Source organism: Cavia porcellus, unplaced genomic scaffold, assembly GCF_034190915.1.
Source record: "Cavia porcellus strain 051 isolate PalLab524CR breed Dunkin Hartley unplaced genomic scaffold, mCavPor4.1 scaffold_13, whole genome shotgun sequence".
Classification (NCBI taxonomy): Eukaryota; Metazoa; Chordata; class Mammalia; order Rodentia; family Caviidae; genus Cavia; species Cavia porcellus.
The window spans coordinates 22,389,231-22,412,504 of record NW_026947496.1 but is presented as its reverse complement, the minus strand read 5'-3'; the positions used below and the strand labels follow the sequence as shown (position 1 = coordinate 22,412,504).

The 23,274-nt window shown below is 40.6% G+C and overlaps 1 non-coding gene and 1 pseudogene across 1 annotated transcript; both read left to right on the top strand.

Moving 5' to 3' along the window:
* The first annotated feature begins 342 nt into the window (after nt 1-342).
* Nucleotides 343-477, top strand: LOC111756495 (small nucleolar RNA SNORA2/SNORA34 family). The gene has a single exon (XR_002790979.1). It is a non-coding gene; the product is annotated as a small nucleolar RNA SNORA2/SNORA34 family (small nucleolar RNA).
* A 22,179-nt stretch (nt 478-22,656) lies between these two features.
* LOC111756502 (U6 spliceosomal RNA) lies at nt 22,657-22,752 on the top strand (annotated as a pseudogene).
* Nucleotides 22,753-23,274: the final 522 nt, after the last annotated feature.

Here is a 23,274-nt window from a genome sequence, read left to right as displayed (position 1 = left end):
TCAAAGGTGCATCCATGTTAAAAGTTAACCTCCTCTCTCCATGAGTCATTTCACACACCTGTGTGTGTCTCCTAAAACAGGCAAGTAAAATGCTGCATACTTCAAAGTGCTAAAGTTAAGGGAATGAATCCTTCCCTACTTCCCTCTCATCTCCACAATTTTAACTTACAAAACTATTTATAAAGTTCACTTAGCCCAAGCAGAAATCAGAACATGAGCTTCATTAAGGACTGGTAGTTAGTCTTCTTTAAAATATAAAAGCATAATTCTGCAAGTAAGTGTAGATATTCTTCCACTTTCTCCTTGAAATGTGGTCAGCCAACCTAGTCAGTCACCTGTCAGATGGCCCCGAATCAGACCAGTAGTTTTCTGAAGCTGTTGGTTTCAAGCAGGAGCCTAAACTGCTATCTTTCTATAGTCTGTTGTCTACTTCAGAACCTTGAAATGTAATGGTCAATTCATTATAAAGGAACAACTTACCTGCCACCATGGACATGGAGAAGCCTGGTCCCATGGTGAGCCTGCCATCACTGTGGGCCCAGAGGAAAAAAGCCATGCCTCCTCCATGAGCCTGCTATAACGGCCCAGAGAAGAGAAAGCCATGCCCCTGGGGTTTTGCAGCCACTGCAGGGACATGGATGAGCTGCTTTCCTAAACCGCCCCAGGAACCTTGGATCAGAGGAACCCAGGTGTCTAGCCCAATTCCCTGTACCACCAAATGGGTAGCCAATGCAGGAAACACCTGGGACTCAGCAACTGGCTGATTTGAAGGAACATAGGAAAATGTAAAGGTATAGGAACAAGGTACAATCTCAGACCTCCAAACCCACAAAGAACAAGTCCAGGAGACATAAACTCAAAAGAAATCAGAAGTTACACACCTGAAATTTCTGAATGATAGCAACTGAACTAAAGAGACAACTTAGTGCTTATATTGTTTAATTAATTTTTTATGCCTATATTTCACCTAGAACAAGTCTAGGAAACATAGACATAGAAGAAATTAGAAGTCACACACCTGATATGTGAGAGATGATGGCAAGTAAAGAAACAACTTAGTGTTTGTGCTGTTTGACTGACTTTGTATGCCTGTGTCTGGTGGCTTGAGTATCTATTTACATGATAACAATGTACGTTATAGTAACTATGGTTGATTTCCTACTGTCTTGCTTTTGAAATCCAATATCATTTCCATTATTTAGTTATTGTTTTGTTTTGTTTTATTCTCTTTTGCAAAAAAAAAAAAAAAAAAAAAAAAAAAAGGTCACTTGTCAGGCACTGGCAAAAAAGTTGGTCCTAATGGGAGATCTTCTGAAGCAAGTCCTGTTCAGTGTGCTTACCTCAAAGCCAATGATAGTGTTAAGTCTTTCTCCCTTTGCACAGATTTATAAAATACACAAAAAATAAATAAAAAGAAAAAGAATTAGTTGAGTTAGAAGCATCATAACTACCCATTGCATTGTGCCTAGTCAACATACACTGACCAATTAGCTCCCCTGAGGAAGGTTAATTAAAGGCAGTCTGCTATGCTATGAAATACTTACTCCAGAACTAAAGTGATTTCATGAATGATTGAGCTGGACACGTCATAAGATTGGGCATCCTGGTATGTAAAAGTTATGGATCACAGTTTACTGCTGAGCTCACAGAATACATTTTCAGCAAGTGTTAGAGGAACTCATCAGGCTGAGAAAATGACTGAGGAGGGGGAATTCTCAAGTCTCCCCACTTTCTGATGGGAAGTGGGGTCAGGGTGGTGGCCATTCAGGCTACCTATCCCATGAGAGAGCTTGACCGACTACAGGAAGGCCTGTCAGTGTACAGCTCCGACTAGTTCCCATACATCTCTGCAAAAGCTAATGTTAGTTGGTTGCATCACTGGCTTCATGAGCTAGTCTTAGTGCACTTATTTACAATCTAATTGGTACCATTTTGCCTTACTGACCAGAGATCTTGCTATAATAGATGGGCAGTAATGTGACAATTGTGATGAGCAGTCTATACGCTTGTCTAAATAAGTGTCTATGAGATCTAAAAACACAGTGTACAATAGACAATCCTTCTTAAAAATTGTCTCCATATTACAGAAATCAAGGCAGAAAGTAATTACATAATTGTCTAATGTCATAGCTAGCACTTATGCAGCCAAGATTGAACCCAGAGATCCAGTTCCAGAGCATCAGCCAGCACACTGCACTACCCTGCACTTAGACATCTCCATGGAAAAACACTCTATGGAAAAGCCACTTAGACATCTCCATGGAAAAACACTCTATATCAAAACGAAGAGTGAGCTCTGCTCTGGTGGGGAAAATAAAGTTGGTCCCTACTCAGATCACCTCCTAAAGCCACATATTTGGAGTTAATGAAGTTAAAGCAGTATCCTGTTCAACCTGTGGCCCAGGGCATCAATTCCTTCTATAAAACCTCTACCAGCTTCCTCCCATAGGTCACAGACCTGGTATGGCTGCAAATATCACAGTCAATAAGAAACAGTACTTGACATGTACTCCATATGCAATCATCCTAAGAACTTTATGTAAGGTAATTGCCATCAAGTAAGACGCACAGGATTCCTGTTTTACAGACTAAAAAATTAAGTGAATTTTTTAGTGAAAATGTCAGTTGAGTTACCTAGGGTCACCCATCTTGAAACTGGTAGGCACAATATTGTTTTTTGGAACAGGTTTAAGGAATCAAGGTCTGGGTACACTCTTACCAGGGAAGAAAGACGGGATGTAATGCAAGGCACAGCTATTGTCTGGGCTCCAAGGCGGGTGTGTAAACTTAGCAGTGTTGCTACTAATGTTCTCTGCATTCAGTTCATTCTTTCTGTGAGCTGCCTTTTTGTTGCTTCTAGTAAGTATTTAACCTTGTTTTATCTTTCACTAAACAGCACTTAATGAGCACCCCATATGAGCCAAAGCCTGATGTAGGTAATGTGGATAAAATAAACAAAATAGAAATTCTTCCTCTTCTAGAGCTAGTGTACTATTGAAAGCAGGAGGGGTGTGTGTGTGTGTGTGTGTGTGTGTGTGTGTGTGCCAGAGAGCTATACCTAAATCTCCGTGGATGAAGATAAATGATAGAGATAAAGATTTAAAGATAGAGATGATAGAGATTTAGACCTAAATATGGGGGGAAAGAGATAAACACATTTTCAAGGAGAGATATAAAGATTTTGAGATGCATAGACAGACAGACAGATAGATAGATAGATAGATAGATAGATAGATAGGAGATAGAATAGACAACAGAAAGATAAGAGAAATGGGTAAACAACACAAAAAGAGAAGAAGAAAAGATTTGGTGGTATTAGGAAAATAAAGCAGAGTAAGAAGAATTGAGAGAGACTGAGTAAAATGAGGGGGATAAAATTTTATATCAGTTAGTATGGAAAGCTTTGCTGATACAATGACCTCCTTAAAGAGGGTCTTTAAACAGTTACTTCATATCCTTTGGGTCTTTATATCAAAGAAAGTGTGGGTTCAATGTGTCCCATTTAAACATCCCCTGAGAAGTGCCTAGATATTCATTCATTTATCTTGTAGATTAGACTGTAATTTCATTATGCAAGATTCTGTGGAAGATACTATGGATGTCTTAAACTTCTTGAGACTAAGATTTGTGTGCATGAAAGAGCTTTTCTGAGAAGCACCACTGGGACACCGGAAAGTTCAAGATCAAGGGGTGTAGCACTCGACAGAAGGACATGCTGACCTCAGGCCTCCTAAGAAGTTCTGGAGCTAAGGGAACCACAGTGCCCAGCAGGACAGATCTTTGAACTTTCTCATCATCCAGGAACTGGAGGCAGGCTATCCTGGAGGAGGGATGCTCCCTCCTGTCAAAGACAACTGGAAGAGAGGAACTCAGGTGTAAATTTGTAACAACATTCACAGCAACTTCATCCATGAACACCCTGGCTCAGAAGGAGCAGTCACCACACTGACTCTGCCAGGGCTTTATCATGAGATTGTTAAGAACATTTTGGTCAGAGGTACTTGGGGTCAAACCGTGTTTCCACCAATTATCTACTGCTGTGGTGGATTAACTAATGGTAAATGTGTAAAATCCAGCTGAACTGAATCAGCATGGTACAGGCCCACCTGAGGATTGTTGCCAACAGCATAAAAGGAGAACTGGGGAAGATGGTGTGCTGTTGATTGTCCTGGAGAAGCTTGTCACTCTGGTTTTCTGCATATGAACTCAGCTGTTACCCTCTGACGAGCTGAGGTCCTTGCTGTCATTGAGAGTGACTGCAGTTCTCTTCAGGCGAGCTCTATCTTCAAGCATCATTTCCTGTCTCCAGTGCAGATTCCTCAAGCTACTGGCACAGCCCCTTCACCCTGTTGATGCAGACGGTCTAGCTTCCACCACTGACCTTTGAGCCTTCCCAGTGCAGATCCTTGATATAGACTTACATGAAAGATTGCCATGGGCTCCAGTTCTTCAGCTGGACTCATGCAAGACACTGATGTAGGATCCAGGCCTTCAGCTGGATTCTTTGGGTACATGGAAAGCTCTCCTGCACTCTTCTGCATTTGATTTTTGAGTGAATATTACATAATAATCCTATAAATTATGTATCCTGTACTAAATACATTCCCTTGTAAACCGTGTCATGGTTTATGTCGGTGGCTCCCAGGCCTCATGCATTTGCATTGAGCATTTGTGATTGATTCATTGTCTAATGCTTGGATTGATGATGTCTGTGCTACACCCATGTGGGGGTGGAGCCAGCATACAATGTAATAGCTGGAAGAAGGCGTGTCTTTCTCTCTCTCTCTTGGTGGTTTCCGCTTACTGTTTGCAGCTGCCATGAACTGCAGCCCCGCCATGCCACCTTGGAATGCCACCTCAGGAGCCAACTGAGTATGGACTGAAACCTCCAATAACTGTAAGAAATAAACCTTTCCTTTTCCAACTTTGGGTATCAGGTATTTTGTCTCAGCGATGAGTAAAAAAGTAACTAAGACACCCTGACTACAACTGTTTAACAAAACATTGTTAGGTGCCACATGATCTTATTATAGAAAAACTAATAAAATCGGAATAAAAAGAGGAGGAAGAGAATCATGGCTACATTCACTTGTAGTTAGTCTTTGCTCTGAGAGTTTAGTGGCCTGATGATAGTAGAAAACTACTCCCCACATTCTAGAGACTGGAGCCAGCTGGCACCTACTGGGTTACATCTCTTCATCTCAGTGTCTCTCCCATTCAGTCAGCACACAAGACTCTGTAAAGCATTGGGGCTCAAAGAAGTTCAAGTTATGGCCTTGCAGGCAAGTAATATGCAATCAGGGAAGGAGTGAACAGAAGGTGGAACTCTCTTCTCTGACCATGGCTCTTGGAAACATCACACCCTGATGTTGTTATCCTTAGGGCTAAGTCAGTGCTTGGCTTAAGAATCTTGTACATTGTGGAACTAGATCATTACAGACAAGAATAAGAGGGAAGAATGAATCATGACCAGAATCTCTTAAACATAGACAGATCCATAGTCATTCATATTAAATCCTTGAGATAAATATGCTTCAGAATTCAGAATTTTTCAAAAAAAATTTTTGCTTTCATAGGTGTTTTTTATTCTCTTCAAATCAGGTCACAATCAACTGTATTCCTGGCAATTTTTCAAAATTTTAGAAAGCAAAAATGGTGCACTACCAAGAACTCCAGACAGTCCAGAACGAAACCCCATGACCAAATACATTAATAGTATCAAAACACAAAATGAATAATCATTCTAACTGGAATAAATATAATGAGTTAAAACAGCCTTATGTGAATTACAATCAGGTATTGCTACAAATGAGTTTTGGTGTCAAACTTATAATAAAATTCTTGGTTTGTCCAACCTTTTGTGATATGGAAATTTGGTATAAGGTACTATGCACTTGATTAATCCTCTTAGCATCAACTCTTCAAAAAAAATCTGTACACTTTCAGCATCTCTAATTTGAAAATCCAAAGTCTAAAATGGCCCAAAATGTGCAACTTTTTGAGTGAGAACACACCTGACCAAGTAACAGGTCACGGTAAAAACCTTCATGCACTTAAAATATATTGTGTAAAGTTACCTTCAGGCCAAGTGTACAAGGTATATATGAAACAAAAATGAATTGCATGTGTAGAATTTTCCATGTGGATCACCAAGATATCCCATCATGACTATGCAAATATTCCAAAATCAGGGGGAAAGAATCCAAAATTGGAAACAGTGCTATTCTCAAGCATTGCACGTAAGTAATACTCAGCCGTCAGAAAGCACATGATCCTTTCCTGCTGTTTTATTTCCTTACCCTGAGGAAGATTATCCTTAATGTTCCCTTCAAATTTCCCTCTGTCACATAGCAATATAGGTGTTTTGGAAGACTTGCACTGAGCTGGTTTTTCTCCCCAGCCTGTTTCTGTAGTTTCCTGACCTCAAGCATGCATTACTCAGTGGTTCTCAAACTCAAGCCCACCTCATTGTCACCTGGAAGGCTTATAAAACCCTGATTACTAAGTCCTGCCCCAGAGTTTTTGATCCACCTGGGGTAGGACCCTGGAACCATACTTACAATCAGCTCCCAAGTAACACTGAGAATGCTCTCCTCAGGACCACACTTATAGGGTCCACTTCCTTACTGAACAAAACTTCTTCATCCCACCTTGAAGTAAATAAATAAACAGGTGCATTTTCATCTCAATAATCTCCCCAGTGGCCTCACTGTGTATTTCATGACTCACAGCTGCCTGGTTGTTCAACACATAAAGAAATGAAAAACCATCCTGTGTGCAAAAACTTTTACTGCCATGGAACTATACAGGAAGACACTCTCAGAAGCCCCGGTTAGGTGCCTCTGTGATAGACAACTCAAAAATGGCAACCCTAAAAGGGACTAAGTGGGGGAAATAAATTTTGATTTTAAAACATTCCTGTAAAATTTCTTTCCCAGATATACTGCATGCAATGTGATCAAAAAATGAGGTAAATATTTTTTAAAAATTTTAGAGATTTATTGCACTATAAAACATAGTGCCATTAATCTCCTTCAAAATGCACCCCTTCACTTCAAACACACTTATGCTAGCATTGTTTGACACTTTCTGAAGCAGGTTTGGAACTTGTCTTTTCATGGCTACCTCAAAGTCCTCAATTGATTCAAAATGTTTGTAGCATTTCTTCTCATGTAAAAATATGACAGAGAATTCTCACCCACTTTATTCACTGGATCTGGCATCATGTGACTTGTGACTCTTTCTCAACGTCAAAGTGACCATGAAAAGTAAATGATTTGATTCAGGACATCAAGGCAGCCACAACAGAACAGTTAAAACATTCAGGAAAGAGAACTTCCAGAACTTTCAAGTAGTTGCAAGAACAATGGAGTAAGTGTTTGAAGTAGGAACTATTTTGAGGAGGACTGAGGACAATGTGTCTTTTGCTCCAATGTTCTTAATCTAAACATTCACCATGTTTTTGGTTAGACCTCATATCACTTTGTTGTGTATGGAGAAAAGAAACAACACAAAAATCTTTGGGAATGATTTTTCAGAAGTCAATGAACACACAAATACTATTCTCCTTTTACCATATGTAGCTGCCAGTCAAAAATGTGTCCCTGGTGTGTGCATATTCTCTTCATTTGGGAGTCAGGGAAATTGTGCAAACTCTCATGAGTTGATTCTCTTAACTTCTCTACTTACAAGCCAGTAATCTATTTACAGGCCAGGTTATCTCTTTTTACCCATACAATATTTTTCTATTAATCCATCTTTATCTTCCATATCTTAGCTCACTACGCACAGGGGGAAAAAAATCTCTTCATGTTTGAAAAAACTGAAAAAATCTCTTCTATGTTTGTTTCAATTCCAACAGGAGAAATGGCCTGGTTGATGAAAGGGTTTTGGCCTAGACAGGACACTGTAGCCAGTAAAGCCAAGGAGCTCCTATCTCCCCCTCCCCTAGGAATCTATCTCTGGTGCCAAACAAAGACCAATGGGCTACCTGTGCATCCCTAATGCCCCCTTAGGTTCCACCCCAACCTGAGGCTACTTATGTGCTTCACTCCACGTGTTCCATGGAGAGATCACCGACCCCGGGGTGGAGATGCCATGCCCCAGGGGATCGGGGGTGTCTCTCCCCACATTCTCAAGATAAAGGTCATTTATATTTCATACTTCTTATCTTTTCAGCCACTGCCGCCGGTCCCCCACAGTTCTATCATATGGTTCCATGACCAGGAATGACAGATGAGAGACTCCTGGGGCTGGTTCCCAGTTTAAGTCCTATGCGATTCAGGACCAGGACTGGACTGCATCCTGCATTAATTCCTCACTCTACACTCAGAAGCTGTAAGCTTGTCACTGCCGGTTTGCAAACAATACCAACCCAATTTACCACAGGTGAGCAACCCCCCAGAGATTGCCACTGGGCCAGGCCCCAGGTGGGTTTTCTCCCCCTTTGCATGGGTTCATGACACTCCCACATACTTAAGACAGCCCAGGGTAGGGTCTTTCTGGGCAACCTGTGTCCACTCTGGACCACCCACACTGAGAGACCCTCACATTCTTCAGAGCTTTTTAAGTTCTCACGGCAGAGCTGTTACTTAACCCACGTAAAGTCCACTCATAATATTGGTGATGGCCAATTATTAGGAGTTTTAGAGCCATATAACCAACCAATTGGTCTGGAGTGCAAAGTGACGGCTTTAATCTTTTTTTTTTTTTTTTAATTTAAGAGGAAAAAGAGAAAAACACAAAACAAACCAAAGCGGCGTAAGGGTACACGCAATACAGAACTACAAAACAAAACAAAACAAAAAACCATAACAGTAAGAAATTACCTGCTAGTAGATTACACACTATTTTCTTGAAAATAGTTCCTCAAATCACAGTATCAAAGAACACAAGGTGGACATTCAAACAGGGAGACTGCAAACAGCTGTGTTCAATGTTCCAAAAATATTGATAAAGTCAGCTATTTAACACCCCCAAACACACTTGCTGTTATATCAGTTAGAGCTCTTTTTCTTTTTTTTTTTCCCTCTCTTTTTTACAACAAAATTTACACATCTTGGATTTTATTACTCCTTAGTGCTTATTACTTTCTTTGGGGGGGGAAGAATACAGTCAAATATGGCAAAACAAAGCTGTCAGTCAATACCAAGGATAGACATAGCACATGGTGTAGAACAGAGTACAAGTTTATCAACAATGGTTATCAACGTTGTCCCTTGTTTCCTTAAAAAGAATTGTCTATCTTATTAGATATTATAAAGTTGGACAAAACAGTAGAGAACAAGACCAATAAAACTTAGGCATTGTAAACATTACAGGACTTCCAAAGAAGACAATAGTCAAACCAGAATGGGTATCTTAGTGAATCTTATTGTCTTCAAAGTAGTTGCCTATGTCTTCAAACTTGATACTATCATATAGAATGGAACAGAGTCTAATCAGTCAAAACAAGATCGTGGGAGTACTACAGGACTTCAAAACAAGTTAATAGGAAATCGAAAAGAGTTACTATTTATATATCCTAATTTTTTTGAATTTTTTCTTTAATTAAGACAAACATAAGAAATGACTAAATAATTTTTTTGAAACAATAAGGGGGAGATTGAAATAAAACAGGACATAATAATATAACAATAGAAGTCACAGCATGACTGTTTCAATAACCTAGTACTTCACCACCTTATAACCTGACTTAATAGTAGTTACCATAGTGTCTTTTTCCTTGAAATATTTGGGTAAAACTTCATATACTCTAGCTTCAAATATTTTCATATCAAGAAGCCCAGAATAAAGCCTTTCTAATTAATGAGTGAAAACTTTATAAGGCTTCAAGGCCACCTAATGGGGAATCATGATTACCACATATTTTTATATATTTGAATCATTACTTACATTAGGGAAACTATTCGGTATTCACACATGCGAGATTGATTTATTTCACTTATGAGTATGGTCTCAAGCTGCGCCCATTTATTGATAAATATCTCAATGTGATCCTTCTTTATAGCTGAATAATACTCCATTGTATAGAAATACCACAACTTTTTTATCCATTCCTCAGTTGATGGGCACTTGGGTTGTTTCCAAGATCTGGCGATTACAAATTGTGCTGCTATAAACATAGGTGCACATAAATCACTGTGGTATGATGCTTTCAGTTCTTCTGGGAATATGCCTAGAAGTGGAATAGCTGGAATAAATGGGATTTCCAGTCCCAACTTTTTGAGAAATCTCCAGACAGATCTCCACAAAGGCTGTACCAGTCTACACTCCCACCAGCAGTGCAGGAGAGTTCCTTTTTCCCCACAGCCTCTCCAGCATTTGTTGTCGGTTTTCTTGATCCTGGCCATTCTTTCAGGAGTGAGATGGTATCTCAGTGTGGTTTTAATTTGCATTTCTCTAATGACCAATGATGATGAGCATTTTTTCATGTATTTATTTGCCATTTGCATTTCTTCATCTGAGAATTGCATATTCATCTCAGATGCCCATTTTTGGATTGGATCTTTGAATTTCGGAGGTCTGAGTTTCTTTAATTCTTTGTATGTTTTAGACAAGAGGCCCTTGTCTGAGAGAGAGTTCACTAAAATCTTTTCCCAGTTTGTGGGTTTTCTTTTCACTATGCTGGAGATTTCTTTTGACATGCAGAAACTTTTTAATAAGAAGTGGTCCCAGTTATTGATTCTGGGAAGTATTTCCCGTGCGGTTTGAGTCCTGTTCATGAATTCTTTACCTACTCCTATGTCTCCAAGGTTTCTACCTATTTTGTCTTCCAATAGATTTAGTGTTTCTGTTTTAATATTCAGATCTTTGACCCATTTAGATTTTAATTTAGTACATGGTGATAGACATGGGTCTAGTTTTAGTTTTCGGCAAATGGAGAGCCAGTTTTTCCAGCACCATTTATTAAAGAGACTGTCATTCTTCCAGTGAACCTGCTTGGCTCCTTTATCAAAAATAAGGTGGTTGAGTATGTTCGTAGTTGTGGTTGTATCTTCTAATCTATTCCACTGATCTTCAGCTCTGTTTTGATTCCAATACCATGTTGATTTTACTACTGTTGCTTTGTAGTATAACTTCAAGTCAGGGATTGTGATGCCTCCTGCTTTGTCTTTGCTGCTTAGAATTGCCTTTGCGATTCTAGGTCTCTTCTGGTTCCAGATGAAATTTAGGAGTGATTTCTCTAGATCTATAAGGTATGTTGATGGTATTTCTATTGGGATTGCATTGAATCTGTATAACAGTTTTGGGAGAATGGCCATTTTCACAATGTTTGTTCTTCCTATCCATGAGCAAGGGATGTCTTTCCATTTTCTGAGATCATCTTCAATTTCCTTTTTCAGTGTATTATAATTTTCACTGTATAAGTCTTTCACTTCTTTCGTAAGAGTAATTCCTAAATATTTCATTTTTTTGCTTGCTAATGTGAATAGTCCAGTTTCTCTTATTTCCCTCTCTGTAATTTTGTTGTTCGTGTATAGGAATGCTATTGATTTCTGAGTATTGATTTTGTATCCAGCCACATTACTGAATTTATTTATTGTATCTAAGAGTATTTCAATGGAGTTTAGGGGGTCTTCTATGTAGAGTATCATGTCATCTGCAAACAATGATAATTTAACTTCTTTTCTTATCTTTACCCCTTTTATTTCTCTTTCTTGCCTAATTGCTCTGGCTAGTACTTCCAGTACTATATTAAATAGGAGTGGTGATAAAGGACATCCTTGTCTTGTACCCGACTTTAAAGTAAAGGCTTTCAATTTTTGGCCATTTAGTATGATGCTGGCTGTTGGTTTGTCATAAATGGCCTTTATTATATTGAGGTAAAGACCATTTATTCCAATTTTCTGTAAAGTTCTTATCATGAATAAGTGTTGGACCTTATCAAAGGCTTTTTCTGCATCTATAGAGATGATCATGTGATTCTTATTTTTGGCTTTATTGATATGGTGGATTACATTTATTGATTTGCGTATGTTGAACCATCCTTGCATTCCTGGGATGAATCCCACCTGGTCATGGTGTATAATCTTCTTGATGATTTGCTGGATCCTATTTGCCAATATTTTATTGAGGATTTTTGCATCTGTGTTCATTAGGGAGATCGGTCTATAGTTCTCTTTTATAGTTGGGTCTTTCTCAGGTTTTGGTACTAGAGTAATATTTGCTTCCAGGAATGACTTAGGAAGGATTGCTTCCCTTTCAATTTCATTGAATAGTTTGAGGAGTGTCGGCATTAGGTCTTCTTTATATTTCTTGTAGAATTCTGCAGTGAATCCATCTGGGCCTGGGCTCTTCTTGGTGGGCAAGGACCCAATTACATTCTCAATTTCATTAGCAGAGATTGGGTTATTCAACAGTTTTATATCCTCTTGATCTAGCTTTGGTACTTCATATGCTTCTAAGAATCTGTCTATTTCTTCTGTGTTATCAAACTTTTGAGAGTAGAGGTTTTCGAAATAGGTGTTGATGATCCTCTGTATTTCTATTGGGTCTGTAGTGATTTCTCCTTTTTCATTTCTTATTGCATGAATTTGAGCTTTTTCTTTCCTTTTTTTAATAAGGTTGGCTAGGGGCTTATCGATTTTATTTATTCTTTCAAAGAACCAACTCTTTGATTCGTTGATTCTTTGGATTGTTTTCTTAGTCTCTATTGCATTGATTTCTGCTCTGATTTTTATAATTTCCTCTCTTTTTTTGGATTTGGGCTTGACTTGCTCTTCTTTTTCTAGCTGTTTGAGGTGTAGCATCAAGTTATTTATTTGTATTCGTTCTGTTTTCCTGATGTGGGAACTCAGTGCAATAAATTTTCCTCTCAGAACGGCTTTCATTGCATCCCACAGATTCCGGTAAGTTGTATCTGCATTTTCATTTTCTTTTAGGTATTGTTTAATTTCTTCTTTAATTTCTTCTGTGACCCACTGATTACTCAAGAGTGTGTTATTTAGTTTCCATATGTTTGCGGAATTTTTGCAGTATCCTTTGTCATTAATTTCTAATTTCAGAGCGCTATGATCCGATAATATGCAAAGGATGATTTCAACTCTTTTGCATTTGCTTAAATATGTTCTGTGAGCTAATATATGGTCTATTTTAGAAAATGATCCATGTACTGCTGAGAAGAATGTGTATTCTGATGTTGTTGGGTGGAACATTCTGTATATGTCTATCAAACCCATTTGTTCACAGGTGTGATTCAGTTCTGTTATTTCTTTGCTCATTTTCTGTCTGGTTGATCTGTCCCTTGGTGTCAGTGGCGTATTAAGGTCTCCTGTTACAATTGTGTTACTGATAATTTGAGTTTTCATTTCTGTTAATAATTGTTTTATATAACTGGGTGCTCTGGAGTTTGGTGCGTATATATTTAAGATAGTTATCTCTTCCTCTTGGAGTTTTCCCCTTACGAGTATGTAGTGACCTTCTTTGTCCTTTATGGTCATTGTTGGTTTAAAGTTCATGTTGTCTGCAAACAGAATGGCTACTCCTGCCTTTTTTTGGATTCCTGCTGCATGAAGAATTGTTTTCCATCCTTTGACTTTCAGTCTATGAGTATCTTTCTGGGTTAGATGGGTTTCCTGTAAACAGCATATGGTTGGATTTTGTTTCTTGATCCATTCTGCTAGTCTGTTTCTTTTGATTGGTGCATTGAGACCATTTACATTAATGGTTATTACTGTTAAATGCTGGTTAATTGTAGGAATGTTATCTCTCTGCTGTTGCATCTTTATCTTTCGGTTCTGTTTAATTATTTGCTTTGCTTAGTGGATTTTCCTTTGTGTATCTAAACTGTCTTTCAATATTTTTTGCAGGTTTGGTTTGGTGTTCATGAAGTTCTTCAGCTGTTCTTTGTCATGGAAGTATCGTATTGCACCATCTATTTTGAATGATAGTTTTGCAGGATATATCAGTCTTGGTTGGAAATCATTTTGCTTTAGGATCTGGAATACTTCACTACATGCTCTTCTTGACTTTATCGTTTGTGCTGAGAAGTCTGCTGTGATTCTGATAGGTTTTCCTTTATAAGTGATTTGTCTTTTCTCTCTGACAGCTTTTAATAATCTATTCTTGTGTTGGATTTCTGGGATGGTGACTATTATATGTCTGGGTGTAGTTTTATTTTGGTTATGACTGTTTGGAGTTCTATATGCTTCACTGATCCTGATGTCAGTTTCTGATCTCATGCTTGGGAAATTTTCAGCTATTACTTCTCTAAATATCCTCCTGACATCCTTCATGTTGTCTCCCTCTCTTTCATTAATCCCTATCATTCTTATGTTATTCTTCTTTGCATCGTCTTGCAGTTGTTGAATTGTTGTTTCCTGGTTCTTTGTTATTTTCAAAAGATCTTTCCTTTCCTGTTCACTAGCTGCAATCCTGTCTTCAAGGTCTGAAATTCTATCTTCACTTTCATTAAGGCGGTTTTTACAACTTTCAGTGGAGTTTTTTATTTCCTGTATATCTCTGTGCATCTGCATTATGTATTCTGTTTGTTTCTTATATTGCTCGTCTAGGGATTCTATCTTTTTGTTTAGTTCCTCCAATTTTTTATCTGTGTTTTCTTTAGATATATTTAGAATCTCTTTCATTTCTTTTATCATTTCTTCTTTTATCTGGGAGATTATTTCGAGTTTGAATTTCTTTAAAGCTTCCTGGAGTTGCTTGTCAATTTCAGTGGCTATTGTGTCCGATATATGAGGTGAATGGGATATATTTTCTTCTATATACATCGCTCCTAGGGTTTCTTGAGATGGGCTGGAGGTTTGAGGTTGTAATTTGGTCTTTTGTTTTGTCATTTTCCTATATTTCTGTGTTTCAAGTGTTATTTGAAAGCTTCCTCAGGATCTGTTGAAAATTCCCTTCTATGTTTGGAGCTACTGGGACTCTGGCGCCGCGCTACTCCAAGCCATTAGGCCTACAGAACCAGTGGCCCTCCTCTGCCTGCTCAGAACTCCGCAGTTCCAGACAAGCTGGGCCTCAGGGACACTGTGCGCCCACCTGCCCCTTGGAAGCCCCACAGTTCTTCAATCGCAGCCGGGTTAGGGTACTCACCACAGGCCACAGTGCTTCAGGAACCTGTGGACCCTCCCTGGTTGCAGAGATATCCACAGTCCTCCAGACACGCAGAGAGGCCGGTGAGGGCACCCCAGATCTGCCCAGCTCCTCCTCTGCAGACCTATGGCCAGGCGCGGCAGCTAAACAGGCTGGGCTAGGCTGGTAGTGTGGGCCAGCCCACCTATCGGGAGCTCAGCAGGTCTCCAAATGAAGCCGGAATGGGGAGGCTGATGTGGAAGCCTCAAACCCACCTCTCTCCTTCACTGTACCTGGAAGCCTGAGGGAACTCCAGCAGTCTGGGCGCAGAAATCCAGAGTCCTCCAGACACGCAGAGAGGCCAGTGAGGGCACCCCAGATCTGCCCAGCTCCTCCTCTGCAGACCTATGGCCAGGCGCGGCAGCTAAACAGGCTGGGCTAGGCTGGTAGTGTGGGCCAGCCCACCTATCGGGAGCTCAGCAGGTCTCCAAATGAAGCCGGGAATGGGGAGGCTGATGTGGAAGCCTCAAACCCACCTCTCCCCTTCACTGCACCTGGAAGCCTGAGGGAACTCCAGCAGTCTGGGCGCAGAAATCCAGAGTCCTCCAGACACGCAGAGAGGCCAGTGAGGGCACCCCAGATCTCGACGGCTTTAATCTTGACAGACCACGGTCCGTTGCCTCATCTGGTTCTAACTCTGTGGGCTAGACCCCACACCAGATTTTATCTCAGGGACCACTTCCTGTCCCCCCGCCCTGAAACCATACCTATCTATGGCTTATCACACTGCCGACAAGCTTACAAAACTCTCTATCTTTAAGCCTTTGTTTTGGGAATGTGTCCTTTCCCACCAGCGTCCCCGTCCCTTTGTCTCCTCGTCGCTTCCCCCCCATCCCCTGCCAAGCTGCCAGCATCCCTTTGTTTCCTGTGTGCACCAACCCATTCCCTGCTGAGATGAGAAATGAGCCTAGAAAGTGTTCAGAGATATGCACGGGACTGCTTTGGGGCGTTTTGGGCTCTCACGCCGCCTCCCAACTCCACGCGAGATGTCTTGACTCTCATGCGGCCAGGTCCACACACGTTTGGCTTTAACACCACACCCTAATCCACACGTCCCACGCAGTCCCAAGTTCGCATGGTGCCCGGCGGACAGGGTCCCAGCGTGTAAGTTTCCAGTTTCACGCTGTGTCCCAACTCCACCTCCCAATGCCGCACCACTGCCACCCCTGCCCCATGTGCCATCCCAGCCCCTCCCTCCACTGTGTGCCGTCATCGTCGCCGCCGCATTGCACATTTCTAGGGGCAACCCAGCCCGCCCCTGAGCACTATGTCTGGACGCTCACCCCACCCCCACGCTGGGTGTGCTTTGCCGGCACGCCTCAAAACAGCAGCTCGGCAGCTCCGCTCAGACATGCGTTTTTTACAATTCAGCTCCACTCAAGAGATGCTATTTTTGTTTATTACAATTCTTAAACCATTTAATCAAGGTTAGTGGCCACTTCCTAATTTTACCAGCCTTGTTTATCAATCAAAGCCTTCACTAATCTCCTGTTTTAAAGACTAAAATTAAGAGATATTTATCAATTCCTTTTGCTGTAGACCACCGCTAATGTTTTATGTTGGGCTTATTGCCTGTATTGTACTGTGTTGTCGCCGATCTCCTATTTAACAACTAATGTTATAAATTCTTTTTGCTGAAAACCACTAGCTCTGTTCCAAGACAAGGGTTTTGTTAAAAGTTTTAATGTTGGCTCGAGAGGATATAAATTGTAGAAAGCTCAAGAGGATGTAAATTTTACTTGAGGGAATATAGAAAGTTATAGAAAGCTCAAGAGGATGTAAACTTTATTTGTTTTGGTTCATAGTACTGCAAATAACAGGTTTAAAAATAATTAAATGTGTTCAGAATTTGACAGTATTAGATCAGTTTTGATAGATTTATTCATAAGATTGGTAAACCTTTACTGCAAAATGCTTCCATTAAAACGAGATTATACTCCAAAGGGGGGAGGGCAGAATAAAGCCTTTTTTGGGCAGACCAAAGCCTTTTTTGTTAATTCCATGTGGCACCCTAGAAAAAAGTGGTGTGCCATCCAGATAAAGCCTGCTCTCTGATCTGAAATGCCAGTATTAAACTCCTGCATACTTACTTAATTCTACTATAGTCCAAATCCCAAACAAAAAGGCAAAACTTGACCTTCAAACTCCACAGAGACCTTAATATGGCTTTTCATATTTTCAACAACAAAAATAACACTTATGACACTTGGAGTTCTGAGACAGGTGAACCTACACAAGGTGGAGCTGCCTGGCCCCCCCATGGGCCATGCTCAAATGCAGCAGAAGACATTAGGCAAGAGAGTGCCCCATTCTGGCATTTTTTGAGACCTTACTCCAGGGCTGGTGGACTGTCCTAGCCACCAGAGAGTGGGTAAGCCATCCTAACTTCTAGCCCTCACAGGAAATGCCAACACTGCCAGATTCGTTGCCAACAGAAAATTGCTGCCGAAGACTGAGGGGGCTTAGGGCCAGCATCCCCCTTTGTGGGTGTCCATCTCAGAGTCCAAGTCACACTAAAACTCTCAGGTAAGACATTCTCTACATTTATGGACATAGAGACCGTATGTACAGAGTTCTTCCTGAGTTTTCAGGCTGCTATAGTAAGTCCTCAATCTCTATGATGGGGTATTGATGGTCAACCTATGCCATTTACAAACAGGGCCTATTTTGTGCAGGTCCCAGTCCTAAATCTTAAAATGCTTTTATTCCCTTTTTATACAGGCTGACTTAGACACACTGAGGCCTCAACAGCTTACACCTGTTATTGCTAGTAAACCTCTCCTCAGTGATATAAGACCACCCCCCTTCCTTTCTTATTTACCAGTTTCTCAGGCAGCCCTGGTCAAGGCTGATAGATACATTTTGTCTTCTCACTTTGTTTATACTTTTTAAGGATACATAAAAGCCTTTCCCACAACCAGGAAAACTGCTGATATACTTGCTAAAGTTCTGTTACAGCAAATCATTCCAAGGACTACAACCAGGTTATAGTGACCCATACCTGATATTCTTGGCAACCTCAACAGAAATCAAAGTTGCTAGACTGCCATTCTGGTTTCACATCCCTCAGGCCCTAGATCTGACCATCCTTTTCCTACTCATCTCTGCCTTACCAAGGCCTCACGGCCATGACTCACAGGGTGTCATATTTTGTTATCCAATTTGGTTTCTAATTTCTTATTCTTTTACAGCAGGACTCTTAACAGTATTGCCTACAGACTCCAACATCATGCATACCAGAGACAAGCCTTACCTACTTACCCTTTTAACTTTTATGCTTTCAGATGGGGGAGTAATCACCTCCCATAACTTCACTCTTCCTAACCTCACATTTATTTTTCAGAATTCTACATTACCATGCAAATGTTTCTGCCTCAACATGGTCCTGATGTAATGACATGTCTAAATCAAAGGCACCTTTCCTTCTACCTCACCTGGATCCTTAAATATGACAGTGCCATGTCTCCTCATAACATCTTGTCTCTTTGTTTTTCCAGTCTAACATACGTGCATTCACCAGTGAAGTTGTCCTGGCTAAAACACCTGGCACCAGCTTCTACCTTAGCATCAACCATCATCCCGTCAACTCCCCTAGACCCCAGTACAGTGCCCTCTGACAGCAGGAAGCAGTTAAAGAGAGAAATCTTTCCCCTTTTTCATAATAATAATCATAAGACAGGATATGAAAGGGTTTTGGCCCAGACAGGACACTGTAGCTGGTAAAGTCAAGGAGCTCCTATCTCCCCCTCCCCTAGGAATCTACCTCTGGCACCAAACAAAGACCAATGGGCTACCTGTGCATCCCTAATGCCCCCTTAGGTTCCACCCCAAACCGAGGCTACTCATGTGCCTCACTCCACGTGTTCCACAGAGAGATCGCTGACCCCGGGGTGGAGATGCAGTGCCCCAGGAGATCGGTGGTGTCTCTCCCTGCATTCTCAAAATAAAGGTTATTTATATTTCATACTTCTTATCTTTTTAGCCACCGCCGGTCCCCCACAGTTCTATCAGTTGATAAATAAAACCAGTATATCTACTCTGGCACAGGAAAGCTCTACATTGTTACAGTGAACACACTCAAGAGCCAGGGCAACCATGAGCTCGAATTCTTGATGTCTTTCATAGTTTAAAAAGTAGTCTCTTCTTTGTATTCCCCTAACACTGCATTTCCTCAAACATCTTAATCTAAATAAAAATATGTTTCTATTGAATTTTTTTGTCTCACTTGTAATTTTGAATATTATATCAACATTCTTATTCACCTCAGTTACAAATTTTGTTATTTCATCTATATCATGAATTCAATGGATGGAGTCATGAATTCAATGGAGGGTTGATCTGGAAGTTTACTCATGATTTATAATTTTGCAAATAAGGAACATGCATTTTTCTCTCACACTAAAGATTAATCTGTAAATTGGTGTGTATATCTGTGTGGGTGGGTACACATATACATGGGTGTGTGCTCAGAGTATCAACCCAAGGCCTCAGGCATAATCAGCACACATAGTACCATTTGAACTACACCCCAGCCATACCCAGTCTATTTCTGTCAAACATTAAACGTACTTCTGTAGTTCCTTAAATGTATAACATACTTAACAACAGATATCTTTAAGGAGCACAGATCATCAGTTAGCTAACAGCTAGCTCTCAGATTATCAGTGAACTGTGATGATTATTTACTTTTCAAAGATTTTTTGCTTTGCCAAACAATTAACTACAGTTTGCTTTAAATAGTTACACAAAAGTACCCACATAAACTGTTATACATTTCTCTATTGCTAAAACTAAGAATAAAAATAAAATAAGAAAGAAACAAAGCTATCTTATTTTTGTTTTTGGCTTGTAGATTCTGCCTCATTAGACTGAGCCTTGTTTCTTTACAGAAGGGGTCAAAGCTCACATCCTTCTGTGTGACAGACAGAACATTAGCAGATGTGGTGACACACCCTAACTGCAGCTAGATGAGATTCACACCCAGAGAGATTTGGAGATGCTTTACATATAGAGTTACCCAGAGATATAACTAAACTGTCTGATGAGAAAACTTTTGTTTTCCAACACCCCTTAGCAACAAGAGATGGAGCTCAAGAATTCACTCCGTGACAGTAGTTCTAAAATAAGGACCTAATCCTACACACCCCTCAACAAGAATGCCTGTCTCTGGCCCTAATTCTGGATATTAAAATTGGGACCAATAAATGGATTCCTTAACATACTGTCCACTTTATGCTGTAAATGCTTCCATCTTTTCATACTACTTAGCTATCTTTTATGTTTTATTTATTAATTTTAGAAACAAAATCCAATCTTGTCCCCAGGGAAGGACCAGGTTTGTATTTGACTCTTAAAGATCCACCCCATCCTGCTTAGGGTCCCTGCATCTGTGGAAGAAAGAATCGAAACACTGAGAAACCTGCAAGCCAGGAGGTGCACACTTTCCTCCTCCAGATGTCAGTGCACCTGAGTCTATACCATCGATGATGGGTTAGCACGTATTTATCGTTGTCTCCTATGTGGAGGCATTCACAGGGCTAATGACATTGATTACCTTGGTGCCTACCCTCCAGTGGCCAGTGTCTCATACAAGGAATTAATTACTGTCCTTTCTCTGTAGCCTTCTTAATGTGTAACTATTTGTGGGTGTAATCAGTAATATAGCATGGTATGAATTTGCATATCTGTTCTTTCCTTCCAACCCTAAAGGATCTGTGAATAAAGATGATTCATAAAGAAAAATATTCTCAATCCTCCCCAAATATGTACAATGACCTACAAGTCCCAGTTTGTGAAAACTTACCATCTCCCCCCAAAAATTCACTCAGCAACAACCATCAACTTCCTAGGCCAAGAACCAGCCATCTGCTAGTATTTAAAGGAAGCAGCAGATGGCACCAGACACTGTCAAATCAGTGTAATCACCCAAGACCGCTTGGTGAACAATATCTTCTTTCTCCTCAGGAGTCAGTATTTCACATACACTGCCTCAGATTTGCCACATAGGTGTCACTTGCTCAGAAAAGGGTGGGGGAAATGAAAATAAACTGATACTCTGACAAGATCAGTGCCCACCATTATTCCTGTCAACAGTCTGACCCAATGCCAGGAGAGAGCCAAGCAGCTAGGAGGAAGTTCCTGACTCCCCAGCTAGGTAACCTTAAGCAACTTTGAACCGACCTTTCCTCATCTACTTACGGTCAGAAAGGCAACTTGCTCCCTGACAGGAATGCAAAAGAACCAAAAGCCACCGAGTATTTCAAAAGTTTTGTAAACTGGGACAAGTTATTCATTAATGACCATTAACCCAAGTTTCTCCCTGGGATCAGAGCTCCTACACACACTGGGGAGGGAAAAACCTCTTCCCTGCCTGAGCTGCCCTGCCAGGAAATGCGGTGTTTCCCGTGTGTTTGACCAACATGCTGCCCAGCATTCAGGGAGGGAACAGACACGTTATTCAGCTCTGGATCCTCAGGATTTGCCCTCTCTGCTTGCCCAATTAACATATCATCCCTGACTCACTTCCAATCTCAGGCAGACACCCTGAGGCACCAATTCCCTCTCCTCTCAGCAATAAAGCCTAAGCAAAAATGGTACTATGAAAAAGTTTCCAAAGCCCCTCTCTTCTTCCATATCCTGATTTCATCTTTTTTCAAATGTGTGCCAACACTCGTGCCCAGGCATGAGTCAGGAAATGAATGGGAAAAAGGAAAGATGCCTTAACATACTATCCCTTCCAGAAACTTCTATATTTTAAGTGAGAATTGTGGTGAAAAAACATTTTGTCTGATGGAAAATAATCTCTAATGTTCAAATTTAAGAAATTGTGGGTCTCCCTGGTCTATGCCAACTGACCACACTGTGTAAGTTATACCTGCTATGCCCTCTCCTTCCCTCTGCACCGCTCAGCATCCACACTTTTTTTAAGGACAACTTTTTATTTAATATCTACAAGATTTTGGAATGTTGCAGTTTTTGACCAGGTTTATATAATCTCAATTTTAAGACTGCAACCTGTGCAAAAAAGAAAGAACCTAAAATATCAGTTGTCTCTCATTTCTTTCTATGCATCCACACTTATAAATTTCCTAACTTTCTACTCAGTGTTGGAGTTGTTTCTACCTCTTTTAGCCATACACATACTCAGCAAAATTCAACCTGCCTCCCACTCAGAATATGGGTTGTACAGGTGGTACTGTATTAGGTAGCTTTTGTCCCATTGTTGGACAAAATACCCAAAACCTTGACTTAAAGAAGGAAGTTTAGTTTGGTTTGGTTTCGTTCACAGTTTCACAGGATTTAGTTCAGCTGTCTCCCAGGCAGGACCATCATGGCAGAAGGTGTTGGTGGATCAAAGATGCTTCATTCGTGGCAGCCAGGAAGCAGTGCCAGAGAGGAAGTGGTGTGAGGAACCAGATATAGACCCCAAGGTCAGGCCTCAGGGACCCACTCAGGCACACTCAGAAGTGTGCTTTGTGAATCTTCTAAGTGTCCCTCAAGCCAACCAAGTTGACAGCTAAGCTGAAACATCACAGTTACCTCCCTGCTGCACAGAACCAAATGAGAGTGCTCACTGGGCAACACACATACTAAAATCGGAACAATACAGAGATTAGCCTGGGCCCTGCACAAGGATGTCACTTATCTTAGTTACTTTTTGTTGAGACAAAATTCCTGATGCCAAAAGTTAGGGAAGGAAAGGTTTATTTCTTACAGTTCTTGGAGGTTTCAGTCCACACTCAGTTGGCTCTGAAGCAGCATGGCATGGTGCGGCAGCCACGCATGGCCACTGAAAACAGCAAGGCATGAACCAGAAAGAGAGAACAACACACCTCCTTCCTGCCTTTACATCATATCCTGGCTCCACCCCTGGGCAGGTGAAACACTCACACCACCAGTCCAAGCACTAGACAATGAGCCAATCACAAATACTTGATTTGGTCACAGCCATAATTCCATGAGGCTTGGGGGCCACAGACATAAACCATGACTCAAATTTGTAAAGTACTCAGTATTTTTGGATAAATAAAATTGATAAACCCTTTGTCAAACTTACCAAAAGACAGGAAACCTACATCAATAAAAATAGAAATGAAAAAGGCCAAATTATAAGACATCACTGAAAGCCAGAGAATTATGAGAGAGTATTCTGAAAATTTATATTCCAATAAATTAGAGAATACA